We start from the raw sequence: 18,048 nt of genomic DNA, 5'->3' as shown, positions 1-18,048 counted from the left end.
TTGAGCTTCATTCTTTTTACGCTTTTGAAATTTTTTGCAGCTGAAAAGTTCTAATATAGGTCAGAAGAGAATCAGAATCAGGCTGTTTTTCAATTCGGAGGAAAGTACAGTCTGACAAATGATTACATAATTCAGTGCCAGCTTTTTTTGGGAACCATTTTGGGATAGGTCTCTAAAATAAATGCAAAGTACTTTAGATGCTCGAAATCTGAAATAAAAATCAACAGAGCTGGAAATATTCAGCAGGTCTTTCAGGATCTATGGCAGGAAAAAGAGAAAGGATTAAGATGACCTGGGAAGTTGCAGATGGAGATAGATACATTGCTTGGGTGGGAAATATCTGGCAGATGGAGCCTAATGTTGGAAAATGGATGAAGTTGTTCACTTTGGCAGAAAGAATCAAGAAACAGAGTATTAGTTAAATAGAGGTGGATGTAGAGTTCTGAGTGCAGAGGAATTCAGTTGTTCTCGTGCAAGAGTCACAAAAATGTCAGTATGTCAGTACAGCATGTAATCAAGGAGGAATTTTACCTAAAAGGGTGTTATCCTTCAGTTATATAGGACATTGGTAAGACAACATCTTGAATACCACATGCAGTTTTAGTCTCGTTATTTAAGACATAATGTAAATGGAGTTTGTTTCAGAGCTTTACTCAACTGACATCAGGAACGAGTGAGTTGTCTTATGGGGATAGGCTAGAAATGTTATTACTAGAGTTTAGAAGAGTGAGTGGGACTTGACTGAAGTGTCTAGGATCCTGAAGGGTCCTGACAAAGAGGACATGAAAAAGATATTTCCTTTTACCGGTCAGTCCAGAATGAGGAGACGCTGTTATAAAACTGGGGTCATCCTTTCATGACGAAGATAAGGTGAATATTTCTTTGTGTGAATTTGAATCACTCTGCCTCAGAAACAAGTGGAGGCAGGGTCGGTGAATATCTTTAAGACAGAAGTGGATGGATTCTTGCTTGGACAGGGAGATTTAAGGTTATCAAGGGTGGATGGGAATGTGGAATTCAAAACACAAACTGACCAGCCATGATTGTATTGAATGGAACAGCAGGTTCTTGGGGCTGATTGGTTACTTTTACTCCTATTTTATATGTTCCTTCACATAATCTTTTGTACTTCTCATAAACACATGTTTATTTTGAAGAAAGAACAACCTTCAAGAGATTTTAAAGGAATCATGAATTAAATGGAGTTCATTTTTTTACCAAAAAGACACTATACATGCGATACTTTAACAGCTGAAATGCAATAGAATATTAGCACAAATTCAGAACCAACATCTGCGTTCAGGCTTGCTAATGCTAGTGTAATGTTACCTATAGGTTTTCAGCAGCATAGCTTAAAAGATGATTGACTGCTTGTGCATACAAAATTACATTTTCTTTCATCAGGCTGGAAGTAATGTATAAAGTTTTCCATTTGATTAGAAGAACATGTCAGTCAAAGCCCTTTACAAATAAGAGTCCAAATCGGTTGGTGAAGCAAAGGAATCTAGGATTGCATATATATAAAATGCTGATGGATAAAGCAATTTTTTTTCAAAAAACAAACAAGCACTGGAGTTACTTTCTAAAGAATAAGCGTAAAACAAAATAATTATATTATCCAAGATCACACTTAAGAGTACTATGTATATTCCATGTCATAGATGTGAGATACAAGCATTGGAGAAGCTACAAACAGATGAACAAAGGTGATGCCAAACAAAGAGGCTATTTGTCAAGAACAGACTTTTAATCCAGAAAGAACAGGATTAAGATCTTTAAGATCAAGAAAGAATTTAATTGGGTAGCTGTTTTTACAAAACATTTTAGTTGGCAAGAGTCCAGAACTAGAGCCCATACATATGTTAATCACTACTAAATCCAACAGACAATTAAGAGTAACTTCTTTATCCAGGGTTCAGTAAGAAGGAGGAACTAACTACTGCATAGATTGTATTAGCATACATGCAGTGAATAGTAAGCAAAACAAAACAAAAATAAAAGAGAACAGACTCAAAAGCTATTCTGATATGTTCAAATGAGGATAAGAGGCAGAAGGTTCATGTGGAGCCGTAGCATGGATTACTTGAGTCAAATGGCCAGTTACTGTATTATATATCCCATATAATTCCATTATTGTATAAGATAAACGATTTGACATATAACAATTATTGTTTTCCCCAGGTAGCCACAGAAACAGGCATAAAAAACCTTGTAAGTGTTAATGAGAAGCCTAATGTCTACTGAATGAACCTTTTTAGAAATTGGGCTTGTTCCAATGCATTTTGTTTGTACCCACAGCTCAGGAAACTTTTTTTTATTGCCTTTCATGGGAAGCCAGCACTGCTGCATGGTCTCTCTCGTAAAGTTCATTTGCCTTCCCCTCCTTGGTCCTCTTTCCTCACCATACCTGAGTGACATGGCCAGGGGTTGTTGCTAGCAAAGGAACTCAGAGCTCATCCAAAAACTACAAGGCTCAACACCCAGCTTCAGGCCTCTGTCTGAGAGTCTGGATCTGAAAGCAAGTTCAAATTCATTTCTATCCCAAAGTCTTTAAAGCAAAAATCTAAATGGCAATTTTCAACAAAACAAAAAGGCTCGTCAATCAGAACATCCACCAATACCTACTGACATCCAGTGAAAGGCAGCAATTTCTCTTCACAATCTTAGGCCACCTTAATAATCTCATAGCACAGAGCATTCTTACGGTAAGCACTTCATATAATGTATGCAAATTAGAAAGGGCAGCAGGACCAAGTCTGGCATTCCCGTTACTGCAGTTTTTTTTTGGATCGTTTTAAATGCACCATCTTCAAATAAAAGCTTTTACATTAAGCACAGGCTTTTAAAACCTTACAAAGCTATCGTCACCCATTAATGTGTGGGCTTTAAGTGCTATAAAATCTGCTGTAATCCCTGGTGAAACTGCACTTGGCGTAGTAGGAATACTGCACCAGATAACATTTGAAAACATAAGATGAAGCAAACTCAAGCTTGAAGTCAAGTATCCAATGCATAAACAACCAAAACATTTTAACTATTATGTATACAATAGCAGTGCAATTATACTTGCACCTTAATAAGACAGGTAAAACAAACAGGTCAGGTGATTGAAGCTATCATTAAAAAGTAGGTTAGTCTGTAAGGCATAGAAACAGAAGTAAATTATTCAGCCCATTGAGACTGCTCTATCACTCACTGAGGTCATGGCTGATTTGGCAACTTCCAACTGCACTTTTCTGGCCTTTTTTTTCCTCATAGCCCTTTACTCTCTTACTGATGAAAAATTTGTCTACCTCAGCTTTGAGAGACCTCAGCGCAAAAAAAACCTCCACAGATTCACTGCCTACTGAGAGAAGAAATTCCTCCTCATCTCTAGTTTTGAGGACCCTTTCAAAAACAGGGAGAAAAATAGTGAAGAGAGGGTTGGATTTCCTGTGGAGGAGCAATCTCTTGCAGATACGCCAGGAAACAGCTGCGCAGTTCTAACAGAAGATTGCGATCAATGTTTCTTCAGAAATACAGAGCTGACAGTTCCCTGGTAAAATGCAGAACTGTCTAGGAAAGGCAAACCATGGCCCATTTTAGACACCAGTCAGCTGCTGTATCCTTAAATTTTAAGAATCAGAGAGTCACTCTGACAATTGCTGTCAAAGGTCGGTATGGTGTCAGGTGGGCAGGTGTTAGAATGGCGGGTGCGAGTGTTCACAGTAGGTTGAGGTAGGCTGGTCGTAACAGTTCCAGCAGAGGGAGGGGATGGGGAGTGGGGTCGCAGAGAGGAAAGGGGATTCTCAAATTGAGTGGTGTTCAGCTCCAGTGACAGGCACTATCAGGATCCCACGTTGAGAGGTGTTTAGGGTTACTGTCTGTGGAGTCTGCAGGAGGCACAGTTTTCAGCTTTTGAGATGGTCAGGGATGGTCAGCCTAATAATTAACCAAGAATAACTATTTCTTCAACTTTCAGGAATGCTCCAAATTCTTTAGTTCAAATGGATACTTTCAGGTGCTTTCATCCATGGGGAATTGCTCCAAAAGGAGTGAGATTTATAAACAATGAGGAGAATGAGAGCTTTGATTAATAATTGAGAATGACAATGAGAGAGTGAGGCTGTACAGTTGACAATCAGGGAACTGAATGTGTAGCAGTTATATATGCCGATGACACCAAGATAGGAAGAAAATTATGTTATCAAGAAGAGACAGAGATTCTGTGAAAGGATACAGACACGCTAAATGAGTGGACAAGAACTTGGTTTGTGGAGAATAAATATGGGTAAATATGAACTCATATTTTTGGCATTTAATTGCAGAATTTATTGGTAGAGATTGGGATTGCTGGCACATGAATCAAAGAAAGCTCGTGAGTAAATACAACAGGCGATTGACAGGACAAACTGAATGTTGCAGTTTATTGCACTGGGTATGAATGCAAAAGAGAAGTTTACTGCAGATGTACAGGCTTTGGTGAGACCACATCTCAAATACAGTGTATAGTTTCGAGTTACTTACTTGAAAAAAGGTGTCATGGCTTTTGAAGTGCTTAAGCGAAGGTTCACTCTTCCAATGGAGTTTAGAAAATGAGAGGTGATATTATTGGCATATAGAGGATCTTGAGGACACTGGATCCAGAACTTGTTTCCTCTTTTGGGAGACTAAAACTTCAGAACACACTTTACAGATAAATGTCACACTTTTAGAGTCATATAGCACTCTGTTCAATCATCCATGGTGACCAAGTTTCCCAAACAAAACTAGTTTCACTTTCCTGCATTTAGTCCATATCCTTCTAAACCTTTCCTATTCATGTACCTATCCAAACCTCTTAAAAATTGTAACTGTGCCTACATCTACCACTTCCTCTAGTGGTTCATTCCACAATCAAAATCAACCTTGGTATGAAAAAGGTGCCCCTCAAGAATCTTTTAAATATTTCTCTTTCCACGTGAAAAATGTGCCCCTTAATTTTAAACTCCCCCAGCCGAGGGAAAATAAATTTGCTATTCTCCTTATCTGTGCCCCTCATATTTGTAAATGTCCAAAAGTTCATGCCTCAACCTCTTGTGCTCTAGTGAAAACTGTCTCAGCCTATCCAACCTTTTCTTATAACTCAAACCCTCTAGTCCCAGCAACATCCTTGTCAATATTTTCTGACCCCCCTCTCCAATTTAATACTCTTCCCATAGCAGAGCAACCAAAAGTGTACACAGTACTCCAAAATTGGCCTCACCAACATCCCATATAAACCCAACATGATGCCCCAATGCATATACTCAATGGTCTGAGCAAAAAAGGCACACGTATTAAATGCCTTCTTAACCATCCTGTATACGTGTGATGCAACTTTCAAAGATCTATGCACCTTCACCCCTTTCGGTCTCTGTTCAACAACACTCCCCAGGGCTCTAACATTAACGGTCTAAGTCCTGCCCTTGTTCACATTACTAAAATGCAACACCTCACATTTATCCAAATTAAATTCCATCTGCCACTCCTCAGTCCATTGGCCCAGGTGATCAAGTTGGAGATGAGAATTTTGTTTTACTTTTACAGTGTGGCTAGAACATGGAATTCTCTTCCCCATAAAATATTAGCGGTTGGGTCCTCAAATTTATTCATGGCTGAGTTAGATAAATGTTTGATTGATGAGGGAGTATAGGGTTCTATGGTGGAGTGATCTTAATGAATTGTAATGTCGGCTCAAAAGGTCTATTATTGCTCCTATGTTCCGACAGAAACATTTTACGATTCACAGACAACACTGTGAACTCCACATACCCAGGGAGTGGCTATTAGTGATTTCACACTTCAGTTCAATAAATTGCATAAACACAAGTAACAATCTCTGATCAAACCGCTGCTCTCCTATTGACCTATTTGGTGGGGAAACATTGTTGTATTCTGGGAACTTTGAACTGCTGGTGTGGCTAACATGAGACTAATGTACTTGCAAAATTCTAATAACTGAGCAATAGAATGAGCAACTCATTATGCGATTTCAAGTTGCTGACTTAAAGATTCAACAGGTTACCGACAAGAGACTAAATTGGTCTTTAAAATAATTCCATAGTTCCAAAAGGATATGAAATAAATCTATCACAACATCTTTGCTCCAAATAAATCACTTAACATTACTGAATAAATTAACATTTTAATGCATTTCTAATGTATTTAACCCCTTTGAGAGAAATCTGACAAATTGCAGCTGCCCTCATAGCATAATGCACTGATCCAAAGTAACTGAATGGTAGTGTACAAGATTCATGGCTACATATGTAAAGATTGTGATCCTTAATTGCTAAGATGACAATAAATACCATTGTGCATTAGAAAAGCCATGTTTTCTTGTGGCTGCTGTTTAACTTTCATATTTGAAAAATTACTGATAATCATTGATTATTCAAACATTTTTTCACTACTATCCATCAAAGCAGAAGTATATACGCAGGAGTGTCCTGTGGCTATCCCCGTCTCAAACAAGTATGCTGTTTTTGAAAATATAGCAGGTGATGGACCCTCAGGGGAATTAGCATTGCAAGCCAAGTTTCCGGTACTGAGGCTACCTCCACTGTCGTGAGGAGTATGTCAGGTTCCAAGCAATCTATTATGATAGGAGACTGTCTCAGCAGGGGCACAGATAGACATTTCTGCAATTGACAGTGAGACATCAGAATGGTGCGATGCCTCCCTGGTGCCAGGGTCAAGGATGTCTCAGAGAGGGTGGAGAATCTTCTCAAAGAGGAGAGTGACCAGTAGAAACATGTTGGTGCCAATGACATAGGAAAACAAAGGGATGAGATTCTAAAGAAATACTATAGGAAATTGGGCAGGAGGTTAAAACATTGGTCCTCGAAGGTGATATCTGGATTCCGCCCACGTGCTAGTGAGAGTTGGAAAAGGAGGATAGATAAGGTTAATGTATGGCTGAGGAGTATGGGACAGGGATTCACATTTTTGGAATCTCTTCAGGGGTAGAAGTAACCTGTTTAAGAAGCAAGAATTCAGCAGAATCTGTGTTTAAGTGAAGGATGAATAACAGGACTAGACAAAGCTCTGATCTTAACAGAGTATCCTCAACACTCAAGCTTTGACTAAATACTCACTAAATCTGTGGAAATCATATACCAAGGTGAGTGACTGTCTGCAAAAGCATATCCAGAATACAGCAATGCATGTGTTTTTTTAAAATTTAAAATTTAAAAACAATTATCCAATTGTTTTTTGAGAGAAAGCAGGTTCTCATTATAAATACAGACATCATAAGTTAATATTCATAATTTAACCTTAATTAAATTCTTAAATGAAAAAAACTAACAGTTAATTTCTAAAATAGTAGCTTGGATTTGGTAGATATTTCTTAAGATGAAAAATCTAAATTATATAACTACAATCCCATGGTTAAGAATGTATTAATTTGAAAAAGATAGAGGTTTTGATCTGCAGATTACACCCATAATGGTCTACAATGTACAAACAAATTATGGGTATTAAATTCACTTTGCAGAACAATCTTTAATTAGCTGGGAATTAGCATCTACAACATCTGCACATATAAATTTTGGAAAATTTCTAGCTGTTGCAATTGTTGATAATTGAAAACATAGTGTTAACTTATTGCAGACATTGTAAAAAATGATCATTGTTGAATGTCTTCATTTAATATTGGGAATGTACTTGTCAAACAATTCTACCTGTCAGTTATAAACTTGCTTCTCTCTGTGAATCATCACTATGTGTTTACAGAAAATGAATTAAAGTTGTCACTATGAGTATAAAAACAACCGTGCAGAGCCTTAAGATTTTTCCAAAACTTGCTGATGGACAAAATGGGTATTAGTGAAGGGCAATTATATTTCACACAAATTAGGGTGAGGAATGGAGTTGGCTCAGTATTATGGCTCCTTTCCAAGATGATAATCCTTACCATGAGAAATAATTCTCAACAAATGTTAAATTATCTTCACATTGTGCTTTGGTTGTTAAACAGTTGAAGTCTGTTTGCCTATAGCAAGTGAAGGAACTACAAAAACACCTCACTTGACTGTTACACTTGAGTACTTTAAGTACGCTTTTTTCACAAAAGCTTAAAGAATACACGGAAAGTCTCTCAACAGCTCAAACCAGACCATTTTTTTCCCCAAGTTTGTACAGTGGATTTGTAATTTTGTTGAAATAATTGTTCCTTTCCTTAATAAGAATACAAGTATTAGCAATTGTCTTGGGAAATTAACATCTCAGTCCTTAGGTATTCACTAACATCTGTTTGGATTATGTTTCTCCATGGCCAGCATCAGGCAGCATAAAATAATTATAAATAACATTAGTATGTGATAATGTAATCTAGCCAAGTGTGTGGTCATGCACGTGTGTGTACGAAAGAGAGAGTGAGAAAGACAGAAAGAAAGACAGAAAGACAGAAAGAGAGAAAGAAAGAAAAAAAGAGTCAGAGAGAGAGAGAGAGAGAGAGTGAGTGAGAGTGTGTGTGTGTGTGTGTGTGTGTGTGTGTGTGTGCGCGCGCGCGTGTTTTGTGCGTACATACAATCCCTGAACACAATATTTGACATCTCAATGTTATTCTTCCACCATTTTCATTAACAATTCTTCAGACCACATTTATAGTAGGAACTGTTTTTGGAAACATATCCTTGTAATGGCACAATCCAAACCTTTGATTCTCACAAGCTTTTCAACACGTTTTCCGAGAAATTATTTTCACTGAAGGTTTAAGCAAAAAGAAAAGTCAAAAGGGCATATTCCACTCAACAATCAGATTCATGCATTAAACTGAATGCATTAAAATTTTGTCTCACTTTTTAAGTCAACTGATCATGACACCTGTTTTATTGATGCTACTGAACGTTCAGAACAAGGTTCTAACTCCTAATGTCTATGCTACAGAACGGAAGAGATTTTGAGAAGAGAATTTCCAGTTTTTCAAAAGGCAAAGAGAGGTTTTAAGCAAAGATTGTCTCTAGGGAACACAAAAAGTTGCAAGGGGAGCAACTAATCAAGGGCAAGAGAACATCTGACCTCCCTCCATTATCCTTTGGAGAGAAAGCATGAGTGATAGAGAGGAAATGGATGGGGAAATTAAGGGATGGTGACAATGCAGCATGTAGAGAACTAAAAGATAAAAAGGCTTCAGTAGACAGTAAAACTGAATCTGTAGGACTAAGGAAGCGCAAAGGGGAATAACTTGTAAGAAATAAAAAGCCTCTTCAAGAGATAGACATGGAGTTCCTCTATTTCTGTATCTAAAATTTATTACCTGAGGCAGCATTTAGTACCTGCCTGCAAATGATTTTGTTAAAAACATTACTCCGATTTCCTGGTGAATTCATTCCCATTGTCCTGTCTTCAACAAACCCAGAAACTGTCCTCAAGTAAAGTACAATGCCATCCACACTGGTCCCTACTTCCAAGCTCAAGATGGGCACGTGAAGATTCTTCCTTTAAATTTTGCATGACCAAATAATTGGGCCATCTGCTAAATTTTACTCCTGGTTTGCTGTTCCTTTTTAACTCCAGTTGCAGTGGAGTATTTGGTTTTAGTTATTCCTTTGTCCCATCAACATACAGTCGTCCCTGGTGTTCTCCAAGAGATGTTCCCGTGAACCCATCTGATGTCTCATTGACTTGTTCCACCTTAGCATTGTCTGAAAAGGCAGCATGTAGACAACAACATTCAGCTCCACCTCACCATTTCCTCTCTCGACCCCTCTACAATCTAAATTGCCAGATGTTTGTCTGACATTCTGTGTTGAGATGAGCAGAAGTGCCTTCTGATTAAATTTTGGGAAAACTGAAGCCATGGTTCTTGCCCTGATCTCAAATACCAATCCCTCACCGCTGACATCAATCTCTCCTTGTCAACTGGCCCAACCAGACTGACTACAATTTCATGTTAGATCTTGAGGTGGGTTTTATAGCACATATCCATGTCATCACCTTTGTAATATTGCTCATCTGTGCTCTTACTTCACTTCTTGTGTTGCATCATCTATGTCCTTGTTATCTCCAAATGTGACCATTCTAACTTACTTTTGTCAGCACTCCTGCACTTTGTCCTCTTCAAATTGGAGATCACCCAATCTTCTGTCCTCACCATGATATTACGGCCAGCTTCTGGCTGATGTCCCCTAATGCATTAGTTCCTGACAGGATTCCCCAAGCTGTTAAGTACCCAGGTAAGGAGGTTATGAACTGGATCCTCTTCTTTATTTACTCCTCTTCATTGCGACCAAGAAATAATTTACAAAGGACCCTTTTCCTTATGGATACCTTTCTTACTTGCAAACAGCTGATAGTTGAATATTGTGTTGGTTGCCATGGAGGTTACCAGTCTGTGCTGACTTGCCTCTTTCCCTTATTTGAATGCATGTGCCCATCTAATCTGGTTTCTTGAACATAATCATTATATTTTTGGTGGCTGCACCCTCAGGTTCCAAAGCCCTCAGCTCTGAAATTCCCTCACTAAACCTTTCTAATCTCGTTCCCCCTTTTCAGCCTATACTGTGCTCAGCACCATGTTCTCTGGAATCATCCACTTGCTTTGTGAAACTTGTAAGTGAATACCACATTGTATTAAGGGGCATTAAGAATGAACTTCACCAGCTTACAGTTTTCTCAGAGCAAGACTCACTGCATTGAAGCAAAGTTGTGGGTCTAATGGCACATAGTTTTAAGGCATAGGAATGAAGTTACAGTACACTTCATTCAGAAAAAAAATCTATGAATAGGTCTAACTGGTCCCTTAAAGGACTTTAAGAAGAAAACCAAAAGAGCTACTAGCATCCATAGTCTATTGAGGTAAAAGATAAACTCTTGAGCTACTGTTTTCAAACATGTACCCAGGTAAAGGAGTCCAGTAGTGGGAAATGAAAGACTTGCATGAATGTGCAAAAATGTGAAAAGGCTTGATTTAGTACTTTTCCATCGCCATTCTAGCCAAAGACCTGTTAGTTCTTGTACCAAATCATGCCTATTAAATTAGAATAGCTTCAAACAGATTTCAGTGGACAATGTCAAATATTTTCAAGTGAGCTGACTAATCTGATCGAGTCACAATGTTCAAAGCTTGGTGTAAATGATTGTTATTTGACTATATACTGGAATGTAATGGAAGTAATCCTTGCCCTTCTTAAATCAACTAATCAGTGAGAAAGTGGTCTTTAAGCAATAAAGTTTATTTAGTCCTTTGAGAGCAAAAATTCTCTCCAGTTTTTTTTGAGTTGTTCAGTCATATTTTCTTTGATACATCTGCAAAAATAATTCTCTGGATGTTCAACAATTCGTGTAATGAAATGAGAAATATATGTATCAAGCAAGATAATCAAATTAGATGCTCTGACAAGAAAACAAAATATTGCAACTCTTCCTTCTACTACTCTCTAATGAGGAACTGGTACAATTGGATCAAGGCTCATTTTGATCTTTAAATATGTTTGTCCAAATTTCCAGAGACCAGACACATAAGCTACATGTGAAGTTTCTGAGAAGATTCAAGTTGTAAGGGGCAATTTTCCTGTTCTCAGGGAAATTTCCCAGGGACCCTGTCGAATGCTTCAGTCTTTTCAATCGGAGACTTCAGGTCAGAGACCTCATGTCTGACACCCTGACTGCTCCCCTGACCAAATCCCCAACTGTGCCCTTAACCACCCAATGTTTCAACCATCATTTAACTCAACCATTCCCCAAAGTACCATCCTATCCATTCACCCACTCTCACAATTACTCGCACTGGACCCTTAAGCTGGCCATTTGGTAAATAAAAGGAGTATGGCCTGTTTTCTCCTGGATGCTACAGTACAGTCCCCTGATAGATCCTAGTAAAGCTAGCATCACAAGACCCAGGAAGAAAAATAAAGCAGAGCCAAGGCAGATGTCTGTTTAATTGAGCAGACAATCAGATGGCAGCCGCTGCTCTTTGGAAGATCCAGGTCATTGCTTTTAAAAGCAATCAAGTTAAACTGGTTTTCATCTCGACTCAGCGACTGCATTGATTTCATGTGACCATTGTTGCAGATAAAACTATAATTCAATTTTCAGCAGGTCTGGCAGCATCTGTGGAGTGAAAACAGAGTTAACGATTCAGGTCCAGTGACTCTTCTTCAGAGTTCACCCGAAAGATAAACTCTGCTTTCTCTCCAGAAATGTTGCCAGACCTGCTGAATTTCTCCAACAATGTCTAGTTTTGTATCAGATTTCCAGTTCCTTGTTTTTGATATAATTAAAATTTACTCATTTGGACCTCAAAACTATGGGTGAAATCGTATAGGGATCCAATTGACATGAGCTATGGTAAGATTTGTGGCAGGAATTCTACAAGAAGTCAGGAAAGGTTGATCTCAATGTTGGGAGCAACTCATGCCATCTTTTATATTTCTGACAAATGGTGTGGTGAGTCAGCAATGAGTTGCCAATTGATGATGATTATTGCTCATTAAATGCTTAGTTGACGGCACAACTTGCCTCATTAATATGCAGTCTCCCACCTTATCAAACATGTAAATGAGCTGGACAGTGAGAAAACTCAACATGGATGCCAGAGAAGGTACTTTTGTGTCACCTGCAACTAAACTACCACTCAGGGCATGATCCATGGGCATCAGCCACATATACTCCTCACCCACAGACACTGGCCTCCAACATCTGCCAAACCCTCACATATATCATGATATTTTTCCAATATATTAGCAGGCTATTGAGGAAGCACAGTCTTACTAAAAAAAATGGCTGGAACAATGCTCAGGGTAGGTGTAGTAAGCATTAGTTTAATGGGTGAAAGCACAGGATTTATGTTTGCTGAATACTAGGACATCATAGCAACAGATAAATGAAGCAGCCTTTTGGAAAGGTTAAATGTGTTTAATTTTCACCCATTTTTTCATCTATTTGCAGTGCATGCAGAATGAAGATGCTTAAGGATCTGATGCGGATTATCGGTATTCTATGCTGGTGGTGCTTAAGCATCTCAATAATGTGTAAGTAAGCAGCAACGGCATTAGAAAAGGCCACTATCAGCTGAAGGATAAGCACCATTTGTCCAACTTCCAAGGTCCTTACGTGAGCTACATAATAATGATTCCTAGTCTATCATGTCAGCGTTACAGTGCTTTGCACTGAATGATCTGTGAAGGTGAGTGTTGAATTTTCATTCAGGGTTGGAAGGGTGTCAGTGCTTCAGACATGTCCCTCTTGATGACATTAACAAAGATGGCATTGATGCAGGTACAGACAGGTAAAATGAGTGTATTGTGGTTAGACAATAATTTTGGCTGCTATGTGAGTGAGTATCATGGTTTTCTTACTGTTGTGCCATGATTGTGCAAATGAGGGGCAATGTTTTGGATTGCTAATACTTGCCTAGGTGCACAATGGCCTTTCAAAGATCCTGTGGGCACAAGAGGTGATGGACATCCGCTGAATGGCAAGTTGTTCTGGGAATAACACATGACAAGATGGAGTGGTAATCAGACATGAGGTCCATCAGAGGGGGACAGTAGGTAATTAACTTGGCAAGTTTGATAAGATACAACGAGAAAACTTGCTAGCTTTGTGGGAAAAATGCTTAACACAACTCAGCTAAGCCATAAGGAAGATTCAGGCCAATATTTCCCTTAATCAGGATAATCAATATTTGTTCCATTGTATTTAGATATGGATTTGCAATGTAATGTTGTATTTTTGCATATCTCCAGCTACAAAATCAACAGACTCTAAACAATGTTCTTCCAAAACAGGATTGCTAATTAAAGTAATTCTCTGATAGAAATTGACAGTGATGAGCAAGAGTATAAATGAAGATAAGCCTGTAGACTTCAATTTTTATTTAAATCGGACAGCATGCAGAAAACGGCATTTCATCCCAAAGTGATGAAGAAAATGTCAAAGATTTGACTGAAGCAATTATACACTTCTACTGGAAAAAATGGTTCAGAAAGTTAAAGGAGCATTCAGTCCTTTATTAGAACAGGAAAACAAAGGGATGCTGCAATCTGACTAAAACATTAACAAAGTTGTGCACAACATTTCTTGTAACATCAAAAGAAAATAGGTTTGCATACGTGTCAAATAACAGCAAGAATAAACAAATTCTGATAAAATCACATTTTCAGAGACTGACACGGCAAAGCTTTCCCCCATCAGCCCAGTACAGTGCATACCCAAAGATTTTCTACAATGCAGCAAAATAATTCAGATAAATGCTAACTGTTTAATTTTCTAATTTGAGTGGTCATTTTCAAAGTCCACACAGATAGTTGGTGGCGCAGTTATCTTGTTCATCTGATATCTTCAGTGTGAGACCAGAGACATTTTGTGGAGCCAACAGAAGTATTTGTGGCACCATAACAAATTTAAAAAATAAAATTCATTCTCAGAACCAAGGTATAGCAATCCCTTTCTGGACCAATGTTTAATGCACGTCAACATCAAATACCAATAAAGGGAGCACACACGTTATTCCATGGCACCAATAAAACCATCACAAAATTCATATACTCACCACAACATTTAACAGGTAGGCTCTCAGCTGAAGTAGGAAGGCACTTGGACTGACAAGTGAAAACTCGTAACAAGGTTGAAATGGTAACTGAATCACAATTAAATCTGGACATTGTCCCCCTATACCCATTTAGCAGATAAGAGTCATTCTTGAACAGCTGATCTGCTAGTGTCTCAGCACCTTTTGCATTAAGTCTTCTCACATACACACACAGATACCACACCACAACAGGAACTTCTATGTATCACAGATTTCTTGATCATTTGGAAAGTATTATTGCAACTAATGCCATTGTTGACATTCTACAATGTAACTCAAGACCAAATCCCTTCCACCAATTTTTATATTCCTAAGATTTCATTCCAAACATGATTTGATTTCAATAAAATTGTTCTTTGTACAAGCACAATCTGAAGCAGACAGCACCATTTGTGCTCGTAAAACAAAAATGCAAGTGGAGTTGTCTTACTGAGAGATAGAATAGAAATGGGTCAGCTTCGCCTGCTCCACTCACAAAGCATGCCATCTGTCTAAACATGTATAGAAACAGTATTCATTTTAATAGAAATCTGTAGTCAGAACCTGTTTGTGTGAACATAACACCTGAGTCTACATTCTTTCTCATATTTGTTGCTCAATTGACTCTCATCAATAAAGTACATAAGATGGGGAAGTTTGGTGGAAAAATCTCACCCCTTCCTTGTCTTTTCCTTGATAACATTTGTAGCTACGTTTACTATAACTTTAAACTGTTTATGAAAGAACTTCTTGTTATTACAATCTGAAAGCTACAATATAAACATTAAACCTTGTTCAAAAGTTGTCATTTTTCATGTCTATAAATCACTTAAAGGTACTAGTTCCAAGAAATATTCTTTTCAGGATAAAGCAGGAGAACAGAAATGGGTTCATACCAAGACAGCAAAAACTGCAGGAAGGGAAAATAAGACGAGACCCAGACATGCTTTTAGATCCAACTGTGTGACTATTCTTTGGCAGACTTGCCTCAACTTGGAACCTAGGTTACCGCGGACTGGATTCCGGTCTCACTAAGCACTTCATCAGAGGCAGCAATAGGCCTGAATGAATGTTTTATAAGATGCAGTGGCCATTTAATGCATATTCGTAAAAATGTCAAGTTGAAGGAGAGCAGGCACACAGGGAAAGGGCATTGAACAATCAGAACATTTCTACAATTCTTAAATATCCTCCTTAATCATTTCTATTAGCTCGAAGTAACAGGTGGTACTCAGTTTCCAACATTCACCAGCCTTGTTATTATACTGGAAAGTAATAGAACCTGTTATTTGACTTGAATCAAGGAGGTTTGATTCTGGCAATGAAATAGAGTTGGCTATTGTCCACTACTTCTTTAAATAACTCTCAATAACTCCTGCGGAAGATCACAGCAAAGACCCTTGAGATGTCCATCTTCTCAATTTCATATTCCTGTATAAAGCAGTGAATTCATTAACATTATGATTCACTGGGGTAACAAGCTGGAAATTGAGCTCATTGTTCCTGGAGTCGTGGAGTCGTAGAGTCATAGAGATGTACAGCATGGAAACAGACCCTTCGGTCTAACCCGTCCATGCTGACCAGATATTCCAACTCAATCTAGTCCCACCTGCCAGCACCCAGCCCATATCCCTCCAAACCCTTCCTTTTCATATACCCATCCAAATGCCTCTTAAATGTTGCAATTGTACCAGCCTCCACCACTTCCTCTGGCAGTTCATTCCATACCCCTACCACCCTCTGTGTGAAAAAGTTGCCCCTTAGGTCTCTTTTATATCTTTCCCCTCTCACCCTAAACCTATGCCCTCTAGTTCTGCATTCCCCGACCCTTGGGAAAAGACTTTGTCGATTTATCCCATCCATGCCCCTCATAATTTTGTAAACCTCTATAAGGTCACCCCTCAGCCTCCAACCACTATCCTATCTACCTGTGATTCCACTTTCAAGGAGCTATGAACCTGTACTCCAAGGTCTCTTTGTTCAGCAACACTCCTTAGGACTTTACCATTAAGTGTATAAGTACTGTTAAGATTTGCTTTCCCAAAATTCAGCACCTCACATTTATTTGAATTAAACTCCATCTGCTACTTCTCAGCCCATTGGCCTATCTGGTAAAGATCCTGTTGTAATGTGAGGTAACCCTCTTCACTGTCCACTACACCTCCAATTTTTGGTGTCATCTGCAAACGTACTAAGTGTTCCTCTCATGCTCGCATCCAAATCATTTATGTAAATGACAAAAAGTAGAGGGCCCAGCACCGATCCTTGTGGCACTCCACTGGTCACAGGCCTCCAGTCTGAAAAACAACCCTCCACCACCACCCTCTGTCTTCTACCATTCAGCCAGTTCTGTATACAAATGGATCGTTCTCCCTGTATTCCATGAGATCTAACCTTGCTAACCAGTCTCCCATACGGAACTTTGTTGAACGTCTTACTGAAGTCCATATAGATCACATCTATCGTGCTCTACCCTCATCAATCTTCTTTGTTACTTCTTCAAAAACTCAATCAAGTTTGTGAGACGTGATTTCCCATGTACAAAGCCATGTTGACTATCCCTAATCAGTCATTGCCTTTCCAAATACATGTACATCCTGTCCCTCAGGATTCCCTCCAACAGATTACCCAGCACCGAGGTCAGGCTCACTGGTCTACAGTTCCCTGGGTTGTCCTTACCACCATTAAACAGTGGAACCATGTTTGCCAACCTCCAGTCTTCCGGCATCTCACTTTCCGGCTTCCCACAGAGTTCTTGGATACACCTGATCAGGTCCTGGGGATTTATCCACCTTTAGCCGTTTCAAGACATCCAGCACTTCCTCCTCTAATCTGGACATTTTGCAAGATGTCACCATCTCTTTCCCTACAGTCTATATCTTCCATATCCTTTTCCACAGTAAATACTGACACAAAATACTCATTTAGTATCTCCCCCATTTTCTGCGGCTCCACACAAAGGCCACCTTGCTGATCTTTGAGTGGCCCTATTCTCTCCCTAGTTACCATTTTGTCCTTAATATATTTGTAAAAACCCTTTCGATTCTCCTTAATTGTACTTGCCAAAACTATCTCATGTCCTCTTTTTGTAGCATTTGTATCCTGGAACATTAAGCTGCCAGTCCTGCCCATCCCGGAGCCATGTTTCTGTAATTGCTATGATATCCCAGTCTCATGTTCCTAACCATGCCCTGAGTTCATCTGCCTTCCCTGTTAGGCCCCTTGCATTGAAATAAATGTAGATTAATTTATTAGTCCTACCTTGTCCCTGCCTGCCCTGACTGTTTGATTCACTTCTGTTCTCAATTGTACCAGTCTCAGATTGATCTCTTTCCTCACTATCTCCCTGGGTCCCAGCCCACACCTTACTAGTTTTAATCCTCCTGAGCAGCTCTAGCAAATTTCCCTGCCAGTATATTAGTCCCCTTCCAATTTAGGTGCAATCCCTCCTTCTTGTACAGGTCACTTCTACCCCAAAAGAGATTCCAATGATCCAAAAATGTGAATTCTTCTCCCATACACCAGCTCCT

General features: G+C 38.9%; 1 protein-coding gene and 1 long non-coding RNA gene across 14 annotated transcripts in view; one reads left to right on the top strand and one right to left on the bottom strand.

Annotated features, from left to right (window-relative positions):
• The window catches only part of slc25a26 (solute carrier family 25 member 26), a 298,023-nt gene that overhangs the window by 130,167 nt on the left and 149,808 nt on the right, over positions 1-18,048 (bottom strand). The window lies entirely within an intron of this gene.
• LOC122559066 overlaps positions 1-18,048 on the top strand; it is a 62,369-nt gene that overhangs the window by 1,806 nt on the left and 42,515 nt on the right. Inside the window, exon 2 of one of the 2 annotated variants that reach the window (XR_006314325.1) lies at positions 12,895-12,977. This is a non-coding gene — a long non-coding RNA (uncharacterized LOC122559066). Of the gene's footprint in view, positions 1-12,894; positions 13,133-18,048 lie in introns of both variants that reach the window. The other variant, XR_006314324.1, reaches the window with a different exon arrangement.

The sequence above is a fragment of the Chiloscyllium plagiosum genome, chromosome 18 (genome assembly GCF_004010195.1).
Source record: "Chiloscyllium plagiosum isolate BGI_BamShark_2017 chromosome 18, ASM401019v2, whole genome shotgun sequence".
Classification (NCBI taxonomy): domain Eukaryota; kingdom Metazoa; phylum Chordata; class Chondrichthyes; order Orectolobiformes; family Hemiscylliidae; genus Chiloscyllium; species Chiloscyllium plagiosum.
Note: the sequence above shows the minus strand (reverse complement) of the source record. Positions and strands in the feature narration are given on the sequence as shown.